We start from the raw sequence: 19,822 nt of genomic DNA, 5'->3' as shown, positions 1-19,822 counted from the left end.
TTGCTAAGCTTTGGGTGTTTTCTAGGAAAACCATTTTATATGGAGTGATTACCATGAAAATATTGTGAGAATTTCCAGTAATCTCATGTGCCAGTGGAAGGTAGCTTATTGTCCCTTCATGTGGTTTTGTAGGGGGTATTGTTGTGACCTTTATTACTTTGCATTCAAAGGCATTTTTTAGATTCTAGTTGTCTTTTTTTTTTTTTCTGCGAAAAAAGGGAAAAGTATTAGCATAAAAAAGTACTGGTTGATGCAAACTAAAATTTATCTTGTGCTTTCACAGATGTACACTGCTTTTCAAACAGTATTTTTCTATAATGCAATAATAATAGTTACAATTCTGATTTCAAAGCTGTGTTTTTGTGGTCTTCCAACATTACTTGCAAAAAAAAATATTTTTTTTCCTCCAGTTCCTCATTTCAGGAGCCTTGCATTTGTATGAGCTTGTCCCACTCCTTCACAACATGTCTGGATTGAGGAAGAGGTGGAATAATACATATTGCCTTAGGACAAGCCATACTTCAGTGAAAGGCTGAAAGGTGAAGAGCTGAAGGGCAGTGAGCCTCGAGTTACCATGTGCCCATGGCATGGGGGAGGCTGGATCCAGGAAAGGAGTTCAGCTTATTACTCATACTTCTGCTTCTCCGAGGTTGAGTGTTACATTGAAAATTTTGTTTTGCAAAATTTGGGAATGAAAAGAAGATACAGCAAGGTCCATGCACTGAGGTGCCAGTCAGTGCCAGCCCTGGCTGTTGTACCCCATGCAGCATTGCAATCTCTCAGTTCAAGGTGGGCTGGAAGTACTTGGAGTACTCTTGTACCACTAAAAAACCATAACTTGGGAATGAGGCATCAGTTTTTCAGATAAACTGTGCTATACCTGGGGATTTTAAAGACATCAAGCCATTATTTTTATTAAAAAAGGAAACTTGAGCAATGTTTTGTCTCATTTCAATTATTATAAAGGAGGAGACTCTCGAGCACTCTGCAGTGCCTTTTTGGCTAACCGGTTCAAAGCTTTGTACAGTGTTGAATTTTCAGGATCAAAGGCATTTTGGCATGAACTGTGCACTTGAAAACTTCCTCTCATCATTATGGACAGATTGCTTTACTGCTAATGCCCTGTCCACACCTAGCCCTGATTACTACACTACTTACAACCCTAGTAGGCATTGTCTGCCTAGGGAAACAGCTTTGGACTACTTCTAAACCCACAGTTTTAAAGATTTTTTATTGAGCTATAGGGTTTGTAGATATTAGAAATAGCCAATCCAGTGTTGAAAGTTCGGTTGTTCCTGGAAAAGTGTATCTCAGGTCTAGGATAAAAGTGTATCAGTTTACAGAACTACCTTAACTTTTTTTGCATTGTACTATTTTCTGTAAAATATTTGTACTCCCTGGTTAAGAATGATTGCTTTAAATTTGTGCATTTGGTTCCAGCTTGCATGCTGAGTATATTTGTATATCTCTGTATAAAGATTTCTCTATTGCTCAAGATACATTTTAATTGTGTTAATTTTAGAAACAGATTTTTGTTTTCTATAATTAGAAATTATGAGTTATATATGTAGTTTGTATCTTAAAACACCAGAAGTGGTCTCTGAGATGATTGTAGAGTTTTTTTAATTTCTCTCTTAAGTTATGTTCTGACCAATAGCTTCTTAGTTTGATTGTTGGTTTTTTTTCTGGGATTTTCTGGTTTGTTTGGTTTTGTTTGTTTTTTCTTTTTTTGGTGTGGTTTTTTTTGTATTTTTTTCCCAATTGAAGCAAAACAGAAGAGCTGTGAAATAAGTTTTCTTCCCTTATGGATATAACTCTAAAGATAATCACAGCATTTAGGAAATATGCATTTCAATTGCGTCTTCATTCCATGTTAACATCCTTACATGAATGCATTGTGAGATTTTATGTTTTTTTAATCTTTTACAGGAAATCCCTGCCTCCTTTATTGCTAAAAATGTACTTGCTTTTGTTGTGAAAAGCATTTTAACCATACCTTGTGGTTTTTGTCTGGGAAGAATGAAGGATTGGATGTATTTAAAGGACAGCTAAATGCCACTGGAGGAAAAGATACTTCCCATGCTTCCATCTTGTAATTGCTTATTAGTGTGGACATATGCATCATGATTGTATGCTTCTCATTTGTTGAATGCTTGATGTGAGATCTTGCAGCCTGATTTCCCTTTCCCGCCCTCTTCCTCTCCTCCACCCTCCTCTAAAGAGGAAGATGCTTAGGCACGGGAGCCATGCTTATGTGTAAGCTTCATGTGATTAAAAAAAATTGAAGAATACAATTCTAGCAATCTTAAATTGTGTGCCCAGAAGAGCTGATATCTGGGCTCTGATCTTGATGCTGGGCTGGAGTTTGAGGATGAATACTTATCATAGAATCATAGCGTGGTTTGGGATGGAAGTGACCTTAAAGATCATCTAATTCCATCCCCTCTGCCAGGGGCAGGGACACTTTCCAGTAGACCACGTTGCTCAAAGCCTCATTCAACCTGGCCTTGAACACTTCTAGGAATGGGGCATCCACAACTTCTCTGGGCATCAACTTGTGAAATCCTCTGATAGTTTTGATGAATGCTCTAGGGGAACCACTGAAAAAATTAATTCTTCCTTTGGAGTTTGAGCCCTTTGCAGTATGTGGAGGCTATTGCCATTTCAGACCTTCCACTTTTTAAATAAAGAATTATGACTTAGTTATGGGAGCAACAACCTATGTGTATAAATTGACTTGGGAACTCTGAAAATCAAAATGTAATCTTACTCTTGGTCTATTCAACAACAGCGAGTATATGCTGTAGAAGAATTGCTAGTAATCTTTGTTTTTTTAATACATATTTTTTTAAGTGAGTTTAAAATTAAGGGCATCATAAGTATGGATTATAATAAAAAATTATAATGTTTTGGCTGATGATTTGTTGCCAAATATATCTTCAATGCAGGATATTTTCCAAAATGTTTGTATTGCTTGTTTAGAAGGACATGTCTGCAACTTCCTTGAAAGACATAAAAACTACTTAATAGAAATACTTTTGTGTACTTAATAGAAAGTACTTAATACTTTCTATTAATACTTTATTAGAAATATTATTTCTATTAAATACTTAATAGAAATACTTGCTTCATGTATCTCAAAGCCAAATAAAAAGTTCAGTGTTAAAACTGACTTTATTATGTCTAGGATTTGAGACGTTTTTGCTCTTCATAGTTTGGAAAGTAAATGAAAGACCGAGAGTTGGGCTTTTCACTGGTGATTTCAAGGAATTCTCTGGTGTGGTATGCCATAGGACTTCACCCAGGCTAATTGGTTAGCCACAGCATGTGCTACCTTTCTTTTCCTGTTCTCCTACACTATTTGGTGGAATATGATGCAAAAGAAGAGACATTAGAATGAGAGAGAGTTGTTGGGAAATTTTTGATTAGAGGCATGAGGGCAATTTGTAATTTTTTGTAGAAAGCAGTAAGAAAGACATTAAGGCAATTTTGGTGGGGGTAGGCTGATTTACAGCATGGGAAGCAAGGTTCTGTTGTGTGTGTCACAGGCTGGCTCCCCATGGAACCTCCAAAAACCCAGGGATCTTGAACTACAGGTTGGGTTGCACTTCTTTGTATATTTCTTAGCTATGTGTTTGGGACTAGTCTTTGCACTTCCAGTGTTGTTCCCTTTAGGAGCAATAACATCCATATTCAGTAACTTATTCTAAAGCAAAAAAATGTTTTTAATGTTTTCTACTATTCTTTTGTTCTGCATGATCATTTGTATTTCCACCAGTCTTCAAATTCTGTTAAAATGAGAAAGGCTTTAATTATATTGAGGTCTTGTGTCTGTCTTCCATCATATTTGATGAAGTAACTGACAGCAGATCCTCCTTTCCCCTGGAAAACGGGACGACTGATGCTGTGTGCCTTTTGATCTGTGAACTCCCAGCTCTGACATAATGATGAGAAGCCTGGAATTTTTCTACAGTCATACAAGCTACTCTTCTCCTTTTCTTACCTCCTTTTCCAACTGTGTTTTGGGAGTTGCTTGTCTAGCTTGCTTTGTCCTTCTGCTCCTTTCCAAAAGTTCCTCTGTAAAATTAGTTCACTACATTAATAAGAAAATTGTGATCCAATATACCAGATTTCCCCTTTTCTGTCTAAATAATATAAAATTAATGAAATTAGTGTGTCTTGATATTTTTAGTTTGTCATGCAGGCAGCAGAAGTTTAGTCCTGGAGATAATCCTGTAGCAAGCTGAAATGGCTTCTTGCAGAATAATGGGATGATTAGTGATGCCAAATTTAAAGACAAAACTGGAATCTGCTATCAAAAATATGTGTGATTTCCACATTCCTGAAATACATGCAGAGCTACTAGTCATGATTCTTGGTCACAATATAAGATTTTATCATTAGCTTGTGTGCAAACAGAGAATACAGCAAGCGGACTAAACCCCAGACTTCAAATAGCAAGTTCAGCCAGAGTAGCTAACTGTTGCCTTAATTAGATACAGCTTCAAAGTATATGCTAAGATTTTTCCACTACAGCTTTTTATCACTTCCACAAGTTCAGCCTGCCCTATACAGATGCTTAATTTGTATGCTGGGCCCTGTGATAAAGCTATTTCTGTCGATGAGATTCCAAAATTGTAGGCACTGATGTCAATGCAGATGAGGTTAGCCTAATTTGGTCAAGAGAGGGCTATGCCATGCAAAATCTTCTTTACATGGGCACATAAAGGCCAGTGCCAAGACTGACAGGTGTCCAGTGGGTGGCAAGGAGCTTCAGAGATAAACATTCTTGTTGGTAGTGCTACAATTCTTGCTTCTTTAAGAAACAATGTAATAATTATAGGGCTGTTTTCAGCATCTCTGCAGGATAACTAAGTAAAATGGTAATGGCAGGTAATTTTACAAATGTAGATCTTCTAAATCCTATTGAAATAACGTCTTTTTTATGCTTAATTCAATTTCTGTTTAGTGTTAAAATCCTGACAATGAAAGCAGCATCTTGTTACCTTCAAAAATGGCATATTAAATTCAGAGGTGTACTGCTGTGAAATCGCTGTAAGAAAAATTACTTGAAAGTGGATTTTAATTGTAGGAGGTCTTGGAATGTTGTAAATGTGATAAAGAGCACACTCAGGTTGAATAATGAGGAGTCTGTACAAGGATATAGTTCTTGAGAGAAGGCTGTAGAAAGATACTAGTGGTAGTATCCACCTTTTTTTCTTATGTCAATATGTCAGCAGTGAAGTGTATCAAAAATGTATTAATCTATTAATAGAACACTTCCTTTGTATGCCTATTTCCATACCTCCTTCCATGCCTCCCCTAACAGGATTGCAATCATATGTTGTTTTTTGCCTTGGAATTTTTTATATTAGTTTTGAGCTTATAATTCTTCTGTTCCTTTGTCAGCTGCTTCTTTCTTAGTACTGACCTATTAGAAAAAAAGCCAAACCAAACAAAAACAAGTATGCTTTTTTTATGTCCAGGAAAATATTTCTTACACTGACATCTCTGTAATGGAAAGCTGAGCCTTTTCAGTGTATTTCAGTCTCAAACACAGTAGTCTTTTTCAGTTCAACACCTGCAGACATGAGGCACAACAGTACTGAAAAGCTCTCTCTGTTTCAGGGTCAGCTTTATCTGTAGTGGGGGAGAAGCTGAAATAAGAAGATTTGGGTTTTGATGAAAACTGTTTGGATGCATGGATTGCTGGCACCTACATGCTGACAGAATATTAATGCAAGGCAATAATTACATGTTTAAAGTTGTGTAGATGTCTATGAAACATAAGGTTTGTATGAAAGTCCCTTTATTAAACTTCATTGTCAAATTTTTAGAGCATTTGCTATAAGAAATCTGCATCTGCTACAGGTCAGAGAATGAGAATTGAGAAGTAAGAAAGGGCTGTATTGGTAGCTCAACAAAATGAAAAGTGGGAAGCTGGCAATAATATATTGTGGCCTGGAAAGTGGGTGTTGAAATGGCAAGTGGTGTGCCATGGGGAAGTCTAGGGTTTTCAGCTTACTGTCTCATTAGAACTTCTTCAAGTTGAAGGGGTTCAGCTGAAATTGATCTGCCTATCCAATTCAGTTGAAATTGGTCAGTTTATCCTTAATTGGAAGACTAAAAGCATTTTTGGGTATGGTGGGCAAGCAAATTCTGCAATAAGTGTTTAGTGCAGATGCATCTCTAGATAAATTTTGTCTAGGAAGAACATTGTAGCAGAAACTAACTGCTATGGTTTGGGTTTGTAGAGGGTGTGTATTGGGTTTTCTGTTGTTTGGTTTTTGTTAATTTTGGGTTTTTCATTAGTTTCATTTGTTTGGGTTTTCTTTAAGTTTAAAATGTTAGGGGTTTTGTTGAGGTGAAAGAAGTTGAATGTAGTTGGTTTGTCTTTTCTGTATTTCATGTACTGTACTATGATACCATGTGTGGCTTCTTAGTTTTGTGCTTTGCCTTTTGGTGATCTTTCTTTGACACCCTTTATTCTTCATTAACTCTGTGATGACTTAAAGTTAATAATTATTTTCATTTACTGTCATAAATTAAATACAATATTGATTTGTGAATTTGACAGCAAATGGTGTAACCAGTTTCAGTGTTTGTCCTCTGTGGTTCTTCAGTTACTTTAATGGAAATAATCACAAAATAAGAGAATGAAATCCAGACTTTATTTATTTCAGATATTTTGTGCTCTCTGCTTAATTTGTGAAGGTGAATCTTCCAGCTTTCCCCTTGAAATATAATCTTTGACAACCTAATATTTTTATGTGATGGCTAGCAAGGAAACAGAAACAAAGACCATTTTATTACTGTCTTTCTAATATTTAATATAAACTGTTAGAGCTTTACCATATGCCAGTGTGCCTGGGGAACTGCTGAAATGTGTTGGGTTTTGTTTTATTTTGTTTGGTTTTTCCCTGTGGGAATTGTTAATTTTTTTAAAATGAGATTTGAAAATTGAAAATCCTTGCTTAAAGTAATTGGTAGCTGTGTTGCCTGGGGAGTCTTAGTAAGCATGAATATTTTCATTTTGTGTAAACTGTTCTTTAAATGCTTCCTCCAAAGTGAATTGAAGTGTGTGTGAAGGGGTTAAAGGGAGCTTTTAGCAGTGCTGGATTAGGAAAAACTTGCTAGACAAGAACCAGGCAGGAAGATCTTCCTCTAGGCTTAGAGAGAGGTGAGCCCTCATAGCTATGGGAGTACCCATCACTTAGTCAAATAGAGGCTTTTAGTTGTTACAATAAATTTTATTTCTTTCCTTTTCCTTTTCATGTGTGAATGAGAAAGAAGCCCAGGGAGCAAGGGAAAAGGAGCATCTCACATTGTACCCTGCCCCTGTGCCTTTTAGCCTTCACTTATTGCACTGCATTGCTCTCTTCCCTGATTCATGAGCTGGACAGACGCATCTGTAGAAATTCATACATGAGCTGCTGTGTGGAGGGGCCCTGAGTGCTTCCTGTGCTCCCCCTTTCCACACACGCCCTTCTGGAGGCTCTGAAGCATCACGGGTGAGCTCGTGGTGTTCACATAAGTGTAAAAGTTATTGGGAAAGCTACTCTCCAAGGCAAAAAGCTTAAACCTTGGAGGTTTTAGAACACAGACTTGTTGTGTCCTTTGTGTCTTGTATTGATAGTTTGTAAAGAATTATAAAATACAACTTGTGTGACTTTAAGTTCTGTAATTTTCTTTTCTGGTTGTTGTGATGTGTTGACAGTTTTGCTCTCTTTCTGTAAGATTGTAAACTCAATGTTTTTTATTTAGATTCCAATTTAAATATAGCACAGTAAGATGATCTTTCACCATTCAAAGGATATGCTTTAGAAATAGAACATAAATTTTTTATTCCAAAGTCTAAAACATTGGTAGCTGTTCTTGTCACACGATAATGTTCAACTGTTCTCACATTGCTGGGTTACTTGCGATATGTGAAGTACGTGGGAATTGAAATTACTGTTGATTTGCTTCCAGTACACCATTCAGTCTTGGCAGAAGGTGTATTTAGCATGAAACGCAGTCACTGAGAGTGGATAAAACTCAACTTCTTGAGTTTTAAATCTACCTTTACTGAGTGGATTGCAGTCTTGAGACCCTGGTGGAACTTTGTCTTGTAACAATGGTACAGTTCTTCAACTCTTTGAAATCACAGATGAAGGTGTTTGTATTGAACTCTAAATGTTTCTGGCTGTGAATGAGCAGGTTGGCAGTACCTGCCAACAGGTGTGGGCAGATACAGGCTGCTGTAGACCAGTCCTGACTGAGAATCTGTACAACTTGTAATATGGTTCTCTGTTCAAGGTGATAAGACTCACTACATCCAAGGGTTAAAAATGAATATTTCCAAAAAAGTAAATGACAAATACATGTGTGTCAACTTTGTCCTTACTTTTTCATTCTTTTTTTTTTTGTTTGTTCTTTAAAGAGGCTTTTGAAAAAGTGGTGTATAACTCCTTTCCAAAATCTCTTCTCTGGAGAAAAGCAGAAATCTTAGTTCTGTGAATTTAAGCAAAGTCCTAAAATGCCATAGTAAGTAAGCATCCTTTGAAAGCGTGTGTCTGAATAAATCAGAGGAAGAATACTGTATTGTAGAACCTCAGTTAATCTTGTGGTGATTTGTTTTACCTAAAACAATAAATTTCAGTGTTTCCTTATTTAAATGATCTAAATTGGATTGCTTGTCACTGAGACAGTTTATACCATATAACATTTTTTGTTATGAAAACACATCTAGTTAAAAAACTGAAGTTCATGATATGACAGAGGTAGTGAGAGTGTTCAAATTTGTATTGCAAAAGAATCATTTTAAAAAGAAGTAAACTGATTCAAGGTGTTTTATACACCCCTCAACTACAATATGTATGGTTTTGCCTTTTTCAGTGTTACATGTCCATTTCTGTCAACCTGCAAAATCATGATGTTGAGCAAATAAGAGGAAAGGTTTAAAACAGCCAACAGAAGAATGCAATGTTTAATAATGTGCTTTTTTGGACAAAGATTTATATGATTTCTTTATAAAATATAGTCTACCTCTCATGCCTTCTAGAAATAAAGGACACAGCATGATCCTAATAGTTTTCTATTGCTATGTTGCAGTAGCAATAGAAAATTCGCACAATGATGGTACTAAAATGCAAGTTGTTGACTTCTTTCATTCATTGGGATTGTATCTTTTCTAAGGGGGATTTCTTTCCTTTTCTATCTTACTGAGGGCTGAAATGGAAGATTTCTAAAACTGAAAAGTGTTTTTTAAGGGTGTCATTTCTGCCCTCTGGATCTGTAGCTGTCCTTGACTTTCAAAGTTCATGTTTTGGAGCTCTCAGCCCTTGGTTTAAAATCAACCAGCCTTTTGAGTTTAGTTGCAACAAGTGAGGCAGTTGGAATGGTGATTAATATGTGGTTGTGAAGGTGAATTTTGCTAACTTTCTTAAATTTTCATGTTTGCTTATTCCTTGCTAGCTCATATGTAGCTTTGTTGATGAGTCACTGTCCCTGGAATTATTCAAGAGATGTGTAGATGTGGCATTTAGGGACATGGTTTAGTGGTGAACTTGGCAGTGCTGGGTTAGCGGTTGGACTTGATGATCCTAAAGGTCTTCAACAACCTAAATGATTATATGATTTTGTTAATAAACAACTGGAGTAGTTGGAATCTTGTACCTAGTTGCAATTTGGGCTAACATGGCAAATCTTTTAAATAAGAAGCTGAATTGGAAGTAAATTGCTTAGATAACATTTTAAAATAAGATGTAAATAGAAGTAGCATTTTTAAAAGTTGGTTATCATGTATACACTGTGAAATTCTAGAAGTTGTGCTCTCAGTATCTTATATCAGTATAAAAATAATGGTGCATTTTCTTATTTTTTCTCCTTGAGAGCAGTGTTTAGTGGTTGGGTTGGGTTGCAGCAGTAGCTACCCACACTTGTTACAAGAATACTTATAGATTACCATTTAATTATTCTTTTTGAGTGAAGTCTGCTGGAGAAAGAGATCACACATGATAGATAATGAGACAGGGAGAAAAGCAAAGAAAAGATGGAAATGAGTTGTGGGTTTTTTTCCACTGTGTGCTGATGAATTTGTAAATGATAGGCTTATTCCTCTACTGTCATTACAAGCTGTTGACACAGTAAAGTTCCCAGACTGGTTCACAGCAAGTAATAGGTCAGTCAGGAGTGTATCCTAGAAATCAGTGTGCCACAGGCCTCTGTTCTGGAAGGGGGTGTTTGAAGGGCAAAGGAGACTCCATGGAGATTTCTTTTCTGGGCCAGGTGTACAGGTGCAGGCACATGAAATCAGGTCATTCTGGCAAGTAGGAGTGATAAGCAACTTTATGCCTCCAACTGAGCATAAAAACTCAGGTGGTGATGGAGATCGACAAAGCCCTGCTGTATTTAAACGGAGCCACATTGAGACCCAGCAGTGTATCTGAAATCTGGTGCTGTGGTTTCAACTCTGGATTTCTTGTAGGTGTTACTGAAATGGTTTTTTGGGGGTTAGAGCATTTAAAGGCACTTCTGCACAAACAGTAGTTACTAAGCTTTGTAAGGTAACCCTGAGCCATTTGTCAGGGCTGATGAACTTCAGGAAAATAACTAAATACAGAAAAATATTGGAATAGATGGGTATTTAGAAATACACAAGTAAAATTGGGATCCTGTATGTGGTACTCCAAATAGCAGAGTATGTAACAGGAAATGATGGGTTTCCACATGGAGCCTTGCAGATCTCTAGGAGTGTATGTGGAAATAATTGGAGCCTTACAAATAATCATGGTGTATTAATGGGGGAGCTACTTTGAATGGGTAGGAGCTGGTCCCATGTGATGCCTGTTTCCCAATGAGAGCAAACTGGTATCTTTAGCAAATTCCTTAGTGGAATCTTTGTAACAACTGTTTCAAGACCCCAGTTGCTTTCTGCTGTATTGATAATGCATGCTTGTCTTATCAGAAATAGCACAGAGAGGTTTGTTCAGTAAATGCAAAAATTGTAGCAAAACATGCCTTTGACTGCTTGAATGCATCTACATTACTGCATATCATCAAGTCTACATTGATGCCATTGGGATATTTCTGTTTCTTTAGAAATGGTAAGAGACAGCAATGGTACGTGTGAGCTGATGGTAAGGAGAGAGGAATAGGTAACAACTTGTATGTGAATGTTAGGTAATGTATGCCTTACCAAACGTGGTGTCTCTGCAGACATCAAGAAAATGGGTTTTAGAAAAACTGAAAAAGAATCTGTTAGAAAGCAGTAAAGAAAATGAGAAGAAAGAAAATGAACCAGCATTAGCAACTTCCCCAATTAAAAAAAAACCAACCAAACAATGCAATGTATGATAGCTATTCTTTTTTGTGTGCTTCTCAGTTTCAAGATGAAGCTGAGACTGATGGTGGTGTCCACAGCTGAAGGGTCCCTGCAGTCCCAGAACTGAGGCAGTATAACAGGGAGTAGTTAACAGAGAGGGAATGTAGTATTACCACATTTTTATGTTGCCTTCTACCTGCAGGTTTACAGTACTTACTAAAAACTTGGAATAATTTCTTCTTTGTAAAATGTAATCTCTTTCACTTTCACCTTGCAGTTGTTAGTAGGGTTATTCAAAGCAGCACTTTATCCAAAAGAAGCACTTGAGCTTCTGTGTTGATTTGTTAAACTTCTCACACAAACCAGTGCACTTTCTGATCTTACTCTGTCTCCAAATTCAGAATTGTATTGCCAAAACAATCTTTCCATTTCCAAGCTGTAATTAAAACAAATAATGGTCTAGTGGTGCTTAACAAGCAGTCAGATACTTTTATTTCTCATATTAAACTTATGCATGAGACAGTTTTAAGATAACTTCCAGTAAGAGAAGGCTTCTTAATTAAACCACTTAATGGTGGAAGACAAAAGAGGAAAGGGTGGTCACTTTGTATAGTTCTGTTTGCTAGGTAATGTATTTGCTAGATAATGTATTTCTGAAATTGGTGGGAGAAAGTCTTGCTCCATCCACCTAGGGCAAGACTATGCACACACTCCAAGAACATCTTCGTGTGTTTTGAGACAGGAAAACAAGATTTGTCAGGGAGGATTGATAATAGTGGTGATGGAGAGGAATGCTTGACATTTCAGAGTATAAGGTTATTTATGCTTGAGTTTTATTCAGAGGAGAGTTCAGTCTTGAAGCAAATCATCTCATTGTTCCTGTTTGCTGTGCTCATTTGATTGTTTTCTGGAGTGGTTTTGGTATGTGCTAACCAGGCTTCTTCCAAAAGAAACTAAATCATTCACTCATTGTGTGCACCTAATGGGCCTTAAACCTCAATAAGGTTGTAGGGGTTTGATCAGTTACTGGATCATTTTTTGGCAGCTTTGAACCTCCTGTAGTAGGATCTGGTTCAGGAAGTTGGAGTAAATATGGCCTTCAAAAACAAATTAAAACTCCTGGGCTTCATATAGTATAGGTGTAAAAATCTGAGCAGCAGGTGTGTTTTGATCTGCTCCAGTTGTGCCAAATTGTAATGCAAATATAGCCTGATGCCATTTATTGTGGGTTTGTTTTTTTTAAAGAAACATCAGACTAGTGGTGATTAATTGTTAGGGTGTTTTAACCTTGTCAACTGTTTGGAGGTGGTAATGTTTTTAAATTTATCTCTGTGACAGTTGGTATTTTATGTGGAATTTTACAGAGCTTTAGATAAGTGCTGCATTCATGAAGTGAGGTATCAAAAGGCCCATTCTGAATGTTCTTGCCTTTGGTTTCGATCTGACTGTTTTTCTGGGGCATGGGGACAGGGCAGAAGATAAATGCTTGGAATGTAATGGTTCTGTAGGGATTCACAGGTTGTGCTGAGAACATGATTATAACTTAAAAGACATCATAAACATTCGGAATCGTGATATTAAATAACAAAGAGCTCTATCCCACTTAACAAATCTCCTTAATTTAGTAAACATCTGCTGTGGTGTGTGTCCCCTTTTCCTGTGGAAGGGAGGAAATTAGTTTCTTAATTTTAAAACTACTCCTTTGGTGCTCTGAGCTAACTTTTGTGTTTTGTGCACATATTGGAATTTGGAATTGATTTTTTTTTGCAAAAAACAAAAAATATAGGAAGAGCAGATTCTTCATATAAATTTGCTTTCAGTTATTCAGTGTCATCCTTTTAAACTCCTCATTATCCTACACTGTTCTTTTTTCTCCCCCGCTGTAGCTCCTTTTTTCCCCTAAGTATTTGAGATTTATTTGTATCTTTGAAATGAAACACTTTTGTCAGCTTAAAATGACAGAATGAATCTCAAGGCTGCACCAAGCATATAGGACCACTTTGCTGCACAATCAGTGTTCTTGGAGGAGGTTAGACTGCTTTCCAACTCTAGGAAGGGCTGGGCAGGCTGTAGCCAAGTTCAACCCTTGGAGCAATAGATAAAAGCCCCATTCCAGTTCAGGCATGGGTATTTAGTGGACAAAAGAAGTTAGACAATGACAATTGGTTTGAACAATTGCACATATTCGGTGCATTTACTTTCATTAACATTATTTATAGTACGTTGCTATAAAAGCAAATTTGAAATATGTTTTGAAGTTCAGTTCTTAGCAGTTCTCCAGGTGGCAGAGATAAAAGGAGCTTGTGAATATCACAAATGCTGGAATCTGCTGGAAACAGGCTCTTCATGGCATTTCAAGGCAAGGCAGTATCCTGACTTAGCTTGGGTGTTTTGACTACTGGAGTTTGATCCTATTGTCTGGCACACTTTGCTGTATTTAAAGATGATGACAGGATGTAATCACGGTTTTACATTTCCGTTGGCATTTCTGTGGGGTTTAGTAAGGTTTTACTAATTGCCATGTCCTCTGCTTGTAAAACTTTCTTGTTGAGTCCGGGGTTGGCAGCGAGAGGAGCGGGGCAGAGCACATTGCAGGGGCTGTCAGGTGACAGCTGCTGCCTGCCTTGTGCCTCACTGCTGTGCCCTGCTGCCTTCAGCACTGGCGGCCATCGGGGGGAGAGTATGCTTCAGCTATTTGGGGTGATCCAATGGGAATTGCATTGATCTGGTGTTTAGCTCTGATCCTTATCAAATGGATTACTTCTAAGGTAGGCCATTTTTAAAATCTGTTTTGACTAACTGGGTTTATAAGTAGTCCGAGAGAAAACAAGTCATTAAGAACTTCACAAGCACTTATTTTTTCCTTTTTAAATCTAATCTGTTTTGGAAACATCATTTGCCATTTAAGATTGTGTTTCTTAAGTGTTCATACATGATTTTGTAGCTCTTGACTTTCGCTTGCCTTGAAGTGGGAAGGAGTGTGTTTGTAGCAGTGCCAGTTAGGAGAGGAGAAAAAAGGGATCTGAAATGGCTTCTGAATGGCAGGAGTTGTCTTCCCTGTGTTACCAACAGATTTCCAGTTTTATAGCACCTTGAAGCCTTTGTGAAAATAAGGAAAAACAATTTTAAACATAGTGAGAATAATACAAATTAGTGTATTTTGCTTCCTGGACAGGATATCCTTTTTGTATTGTTGATTTCAGAGTTGCTGGAGTGGAAATACCAGTTTTGTTTGCTTATGTGAAATATCTACTTTACTTTGTAGCCTTTCTGTTTGAGATCCCTGTGTTTTGCAAAACGCATGCTTTATGGTAGGATTTTTACTCTCTCATTCCAAAGAATGGAAGTATCCCCATAATGAATATTTGTGCTGGTAAATATAGGTGAGATTGGTGTCTGGAGATGAGACCAGGCTCTTCTCAGCATAGCTCACTGCAAGAAGGAGGAATACATTTAAATGTAGCATTATGAAGGAGAGCCAGAATAATTGGAGAGAATTAAAGAAACTGAAAAAAAAAAATAGAGTTCCTGCGTTAATAGATAATTTTTTTTGTTATTGCTACTGAAACACATTTCTAAAATTTTTGTACAATTAACAGGAGAATATGAACAAGCATGAATTTGAGTTTGTTGTGAAAACAAGTTTTGCCAGGCACCCATGCCTGTACTCTTCAGTCATTGCCAATAACGTGTTTCTAAATTTATTAAAAGCAAAAATGGTCAGGCTTAGTTGCTAGCACTTGTGACAACTTTTGTCACATCAAGAAAGAGACCTGGATGCCCAGTGGATGTTCAATTGTGACTGAAGGCAGATTCTACAGATTTACAGCCTGTGTGCTAGACCAGTACATCATCTGCATTTTGCTGGTATATTGTTGAACTGCTGGCTTTTTGGAACTTGACATAAAAACCTGTTCAAGGATTATGTCTAATCCAGTTTGGTCAGAGATTGTTTTAAGGTGGGGAAAAAGAAAAATTCCAGGTAGCTGACATAATACAGTTAGGCATAAAATTCCCTGCTATTTATGATTGTGTTTTTGCATGTGCTAGTGGTGGTTTCTTTTAAAGAATTAGAGTTTTTGTGTTCATTCAATTACCTGTTTTGCCATTGCCTTGATGTTATTCTGATTTAGTTTCCTTAGGCAATACCCCTGTGTGTTACTGTCCTCACTTAAACCAATTGCTTGTGGGGTTTTTTTGACTGTACATTCTTTCTGATCAATTGTCAAGGTTTTGTTTTGTATATTTTTAAGTCTTGATTTTTTCTTAATGTTGGTAAAGCTTTGGGTAAATTTTATGCCACATGATATACATCTGAGGTATATAAGAAAAAATAGCTTACAGATGCTTGTGAGATATATGTATCACTAACATTGATAACTATCAGTCAAATGATAGCTAAGTTTAAAAATGGTTCCCATCTGTCTTGATCATGTGAAATAGCTTTATATGGAAGAAAATATTAAAATTATCACATTTGAATATTTGAAGGAAAGGTGTGGTTCTTATTGCCGATTAAATTTCAGAAAGGCAGTATGAATGACGTTTTCTTACTGCTGGTAAACTTTCAGAGTAATGCTTTGAACTGCAGTGAAATTTTTAAATAGTAGTAGGACCATTTTGCAGTGGCTTACCTGAATTCAGTGTCAATTTAAGTGCTTCTGAAGAGCATTTTTCTGTGCTTTAGTGAGTTAAAAACTTGATGGTGCTTTTTGGAAAACTGACTCTTAGCATGGAACTTTTAAATACTTGAAATAAGTCTAAGATACCTGACAGTCTTGCTTTTGAAATCTAATAATAGTTGGAGATGTAAGGTCTTAACTAGTTTGTCATTCACAAGACTTTTAGTTCATAAATGATCTTAAATGCTTTCCAAGGGTGTATATTTGAGGTAGCATTGCAATTGGTATAACAACTTCTCCACACTTGTCTTCAGAGCAGTTGAGACAAATGCTCTGATAGTTCAGCAAAGAGCTTGGACTAGAAAGTCAGGTAGGTAAAAACACCTGCCTGTGTTGCTTTCTGTCCTGTCTTTTCCTTCCTAGCTTCTGTATAAACAACTGAGTAGCAAAATGAGGGTCATGTAATCCATCAAAAAGCATGGATGGTTCTTTTGATGGGTGGTACTGAATTTTGAAGGCCAACAGCTCTAGCAGGTGTTGTTAGAGAATGAGAACAGGAGTTGTTTTGCTAGACTGTCTGCAAGCTGGCCCTTGCTGAAATGAAGTGCCCAGCAGTAATGCTGGTGCTCTGCTCTCAGCAAGATTGGGAAGTCTGCGATAAAACTGATACATCAATGGAAACGTTTCTGTTTGACACAAACAGCAGCAGGTGCTCCGTTTCCAAGTGGTACATGCAAATGCTTGTGCTCCCAAGCATCACTGAAGCGGTTTCCCTTTGAAGATGTATCTGTGTGCTATTTTGGCACGTTGTTCCCGTTGCGTGGCCTTTAATAACTTTCTATACTCTGTGAAAAGATATTCAGAGAGATCTGACTTAAATCTAAGTTCTGGTAGATACTCCCTTTGCATGTTTTTGCAGAGTCCTTGTATCAGTGTTGTTAGAGGATTAATGGATCTTCCAATTTAGTTTGAACTTCTTCCATTCACCTTCCACAAATATGTCTCAAAGGAGAAGAAAAAAGGAAGCTTTTTGACTTTATCACCCTTCTAAAGAATAAATGATACTCTAATGTGAAACTGAAGTTTAAGGTGAGGCTTCGAAAGTGGAAGTCCAGTATAAAACTACCCTTCCCAGTCATCTTTCTGACATCCATCTTCATGGCTGAAGCAAATCATCCCACCCAGGTCAGGTGGCTGTGCTTGTGCCTGGAAGGGAGCAGAGCAGTTGAGAACCTCAGGTAATCATTTGAGGAATTTGTTGAATCACTTAGGATCCAGCACATTCCCACCAACCAAGTTGTCCTTGTGCTTGCAAATGGAACCTGCCTAAACACAGACCCATGAGGGTTGTCTTGTCTTTGAGCACTAGTAATTCTGTCTGCTTGCTGGAATGGTGCTTACTTGTTTGATATTTCTACAGAGGGTCAGTATTGTTATTAACAGGTACAAATCTTCAGGTAGACCAGAGGGGTGGTGCAGAGATTTAGAAATAAATTCTTATGCTAAATGAGTTTAAAATATTGACAATAACATGACAACAAGTAATATTTTCTGATCCAAGGTCTCTGTAGGGTTATTCAGTGTATGCCGTGGTTGTTTCAACTTTGTAAGTAAGATATATTTTTAGGGTAAGTATGGTGTTGGTGTCTTGGTGTAGGCTACAGAGAATGGGTCTTTGATTAGCCATGAGGAGGGTGGCATTTTTGGTCATCAACAAGGGTAAAATCCTGCTGATTAAATTATTTGAACAGTTTGGTGCTTGGCAGTAACTTTAGTTCTTCAAGACACGTATGTCTTTCTCCTTATGAATTTGCTGTCCGATCATATTGCAGGAAAAACTGAAGCATTAAATCTGGTTTTTCTCTTTGCTGGGTTTAAGTAGTGGAATCAACAATATATCTTAAAGAACCCCATAGAGGGTATGTTAAATTACTTCTCTCTTTCTGCCTTTTTCCTTGAATTTTTCTGGAGTATTATAGGGGGTAGAATAACAAATGCACTGTCAGTGTTATTTGAAGTGGGAAAATAGGTGATGCACCACAGCCTGCAGGAGATGGTCTGTTACCTATTTGCAGGGTAAGCTGACACAAAGCAATCTGTGTCTGGGTGAGTGCAATATTATTTGTTTACTTACCACAAGTTGCTAAAAAACCTCTGTACCATTAGCTTTGTCCTTTGTCTCTGACTGCCCACCACAGTGCTCAACTTACCTCACTTACTAGCTTGGTCTAAAGATAAAATATCTGACCACTCATTACCCACCCCCCCCCCCCCCCCCCCCCCCCAAAACATCTGTTGATGGAACTTGCTAATACATGTTTTCCTCTTATATATTTTATTTAACATATTTCAATGAATAAGTGTCTTTGAGGAATTAGCTGAAATTGTCCTGCTATTTGTGTAGTATTGCTAGTGAAATTTATACAATAAATTGTCTCTATTTTTCCTTAGAGAACCAAACTTTCTAAGGTAATTTTACTAGATTTGATTGTTTCAAATATGTCCTTGCAGAGCAAAATCACTTGTCTATATGAGCAACTACTGTATGTTTTTAAAAATCTGCTTTGTATTTGTTATCATACATGGATGCACTACTTTATATATACTGCTTTATCTAACAATATTTTATTTTAGGGAGCAAGTAATCTTTTAGAATCAACATATCAAAAGGATTTCTTTTTCAGTAAATTTTTGTATATTGTTTTCTTTCTTGCAGACTAATGCTCCAGTTGTATGTGGGTCTTGTAGCTGCATGTGTGCTTAGGTTTCTCCTGTATTAGATTACAGAACTGTATTGGACATGTCCAGAAATCTGTGATGGACAGGTGCAAATTGCAAGTTAGCACTAAATTACATCACTGATTGTGCCTAGTCAGTGATATGAAATGTTCCAGGCTATGGAAAATATATTCAGCTGAGATTTTCTGAAACTCAAAGGCAAGTTTAATGAAAAACATTGAAAATGGTAGTGAGAAATCAGCATCATTTTCTGGCTGAGTAGCTGTATTTCTACCTTTCCCATCGGGACAGGCATACTGCTGTGAGAAATGCTGTACAAACATATATTGAGGAATTATTTGCATGGTTTATGATCTTCCAAGAAAATATAGAACAAAGGCTGAGACAACATAAAAGTTCTGTACAGGGAGTTCTTCCTTGTAGTCTTTACAACAGCTTGGGCCCCATTATTATTATTGGACCCCATTTGGAGCTAGGTCTTTTGGTCACGTCTGTAATTGCATATTAATCTTACTTTTGGAAAAAGCTTCTACAACTTCAAGTGTAAGGTTTTAATTTTTGTTTTGGCATGAAAAATATTAAAAAGAATAAGCGTAACTTATGAGTTTGGAGTTTTAGCACATCACTTGTACAGATCACGGTGATTGAGGTTACTCATCTTTAGTCTGTCTTTGAGTTCATTTAGGTTGTTCTGTAGATAGATGCATATCAGCAGTTCTGCCTTTTTGCCTTTCCACGTAATTTTTCTTTCCTTCATTTCCTTCAGAATTCTTCTCAATAGGCAACGTTATTTTTTCTATCCTGTTTCCTAACATGATTTGATTTCTTATCTTTTGAACTTGCACATTTTCAGGCTGTTGTGTGTCCCCGAGTTAGTGTTGTTTCTGATGTGTACACAGAAAAATGGATGATTGCCACCAGGCTGACTTTTATCTGAGTTCTCAAAGGCATGTGGTGACGCTCAGTGGCATCAAGGACTTCACTGTCCTCAGTGTAAGAAAGAAGTGTAGTGTGCAGAGAAAGGTCATAGGAGTTTCTAATGTGCACCTCCCACAAAAAATCTTATTTCTGTAAAGAAAAAATGGAGGTCTGATTGTGAAGGTGATCCTCTCATCTTAGGATTAACAGGTAACATTACTGAAGGCCTTAGGAAGGG

At 37.1% G+C, this 19,822-nt stretch overlaps 1 protein-coding gene across 3 annotated transcripts in view; it reads left to right on the top strand.

Annotated features, from left to right (window-relative positions):
* Window positions 1–19,822, top strand: part of PDE7A (phosphodiesterase 7A) — a 75,937-nt gene that overhangs the window by 19,656 nt on the left and 36,459 nt on the right. The window lies entirely within an intron of this gene.

Source organism: Agelaius tricolor, unplaced genomic scaffold (assembly GCF_023055355.1).
Source record: "Agelaius tricolor isolate 1412-34295 unplaced genomic scaffold, bAgeTri1.0.p SCAF_2, whole genome shotgun sequence".
Taxonomy (NCBI): domain Eukaryota; kingdom Metazoa; phylum Chordata; class Aves; order Passeriformes; family Icteridae; genus Agelaius; species Agelaius tricolor.
The sequence above is the reverse complement of the archived record's forward strand: the minus strand, read 5'-3'. Positions and strand labels throughout refer to the sequence as shown.